The following is a 2,016-nucleotide window of genomic DNA, read 5'->3' as shown; positions in this document are numbered from 1 at the left end:
ATAGACTTACCCCAAGAGGCCTGAGGATAGTAGTGCAGGCTAGGAGAGCAAGTATGTGCTTTTTTAAAAAGTATTTTATTATTTTTATTTTATGTGTATGAGTGTATTGCCTGCATGTATGTGAGTGCACCGGTGTCATGCAATGCCGTGGAGGTCAGAAGAGGGCTTTGGAGTCCCCTGGAACTGAAATTAAGGATGGTTCGTAGCCTCCATGTGGGTGCTGGGAATCGAACCTGGGTCCTCTGCAAGAGCAGTCAGTGCTCTTAACCCCTGAGCCATCTCTCCAGCCCCAAGTATGTGCTTTTAAAGGAAATCATACCCATTATTCCTCCTAAATATTCTTCTGACAGTAATCATACTGGTTTTTCCAAACTGAGAAGTCACTTGTAGAATCTCAGCCTACTTAACTTGCCCTTTCTTTTATAAAAATTAAATAAAATTTTCTACATTTCTATGAGTGGTCTGTATCTTTTGCCAGCCTATCCTGTGTCTGCCTCTAATGCCTGGATTATAGGCATGTGCCATCAAGCCTGGCCTTAAACTGGATTCTTTTTATTTATTAATTTGTTTTATGTGTATGATGTATTGTCTGCATGTATGTATATAAGTGCTCCCATGTCATGAAATACCTGTGGAGGTCAGAAGAGGGCTTTGGGTCCCCTGGAACTGGAATTACAGACAGTGGTTAGCCACCATGTGGGAATCAAACTCAGATTCTCTGCAAGAGCAGCCAGTGCTCTTAACCGCTGAGTCTTTTTTTTTTTTTTTTTCGTCTTTTTGAGACAGGGTCTCCCTGTAGCCCCAGCTGGCCTGGAGCTCACTATGTAGACCAGGTTGGCCTTGAACTCAGAGAGATCTGCCTGCCTCTGCCTCCCAAGTGCTGGGACTACAGGCGTGTGCCACCATGCCCGGCCCTTTTGGTCTTTTTTGAGACAGGGTCTCTTTGTAGCCACAGCTGGTCTGGGTTCGCTACTGAGACCAGGCTGGCCTGGAACTCACAGAGATCTGCCTGCCTCTGCCTCCCAAGTGCTGGGATTAAAGGCATGTGCCACCATGCCTAGCCTAAAATGGATTTTTTTATTTTATGTGTATGAGTGTATTGTCAGCATGTGTGTAAGTGTGCGTGTGTCACGCAGTGCCCATGGAGTCAGAGGGTGTTGGATTCCCCTGGAACTGGAGTTAAGGACAGTTTGTAGCCTCCATGTGGGTGCTAAGAATTGAACATGTAAGAACAGTCAGTGCTCCTAACCACTGATCCATCTCTCCAGTCCCTACAATGGATTCTTAAAGTCCACTGTAATAGTGACTTACACATAAAGTTTTGGGGGCTGGAGAGATGGATGGCTCAGGGGTTAAGAGCACTGGCTGCTCTTGAAGAGTATCCAGGTTCAATTCCCAGCACCCAAATAATGTTTGCTAATAAGAAAAACACTGTCAGGTTATGTTCAACAGTGATTTGAAAATATAGTCTGTAGCACTGTTGCTCAATAGGAATATAAAAGGAGCCATTGACAAAGTAGTACATTTTCTATATCCACTTAAAAGAATCAAATGACAGCCGGGTGTGGTGGTGCACGCCTTTAATCACAACACTCAGGAAGTAAAGGCAGGGGGATCTCTCTGAGTTCAAGACCAGCCTGGTCTACATGAGGAGTTCCAGGCCAGCTCAGGCTTCAGGGAGACCCTGTTTCAAAAAAAAAAAAAAAAAAAATCAAGTGACAATATTTCACCCAGTCCAGCCAAAATACACTTTAACATGTTACCAGTATCAAGATTAGTATTTTACGTTGTCTTTTCAAACTGTTTTGAAGTCTGGTACGTTCACAGCTTTAACTAGCCACCTCTCAGCGTCAGTATCCACATGGAGACCAAAACATATTACTAGCTAGGTCAACTCTGGAGAATAGTCTCTTTTATTTCTGCAAATATTAACTTACTGTTTAGAATTTAATATTTGTTTCAACTTCCTTTTTAAAAATTAGATGGTTTATTCATCTGACATTTGTGGAGGGTTTT

At 43.0% G+C, this 2,016-nt stretch overlaps 1 protein-coding gene across 1 annotated transcript in view; it reads left to right on the top strand.

Moving 5' to 3' along the window:
- Hdlbp (high density lipoprotein binding protein) overlaps positions 1 to 2,016 on the top strand; it is an 84,287-nt gene that overhangs the window by 28,372 nt on the left and 53,899 nt on the right. The window lies entirely within an intron of this gene.

Source organism: Nannospalax galili, unplaced genomic scaffold (genome assembly GCF_000622305.1).
Source record: "Nannospalax galili isolate Female #2095 unplaced genomic scaffold, S.galili_v1.0 scaffold453, whole genome shotgun sequence".
Lineage (NCBI taxonomy): Eukaryota > Metazoa > Chordata > Mammalia > Rodentia > Spalacidae > Nannospalax > Nannospalax galili.
This window is presented reverse-complemented; position numbering and strand designations above follow the sequence as displayed.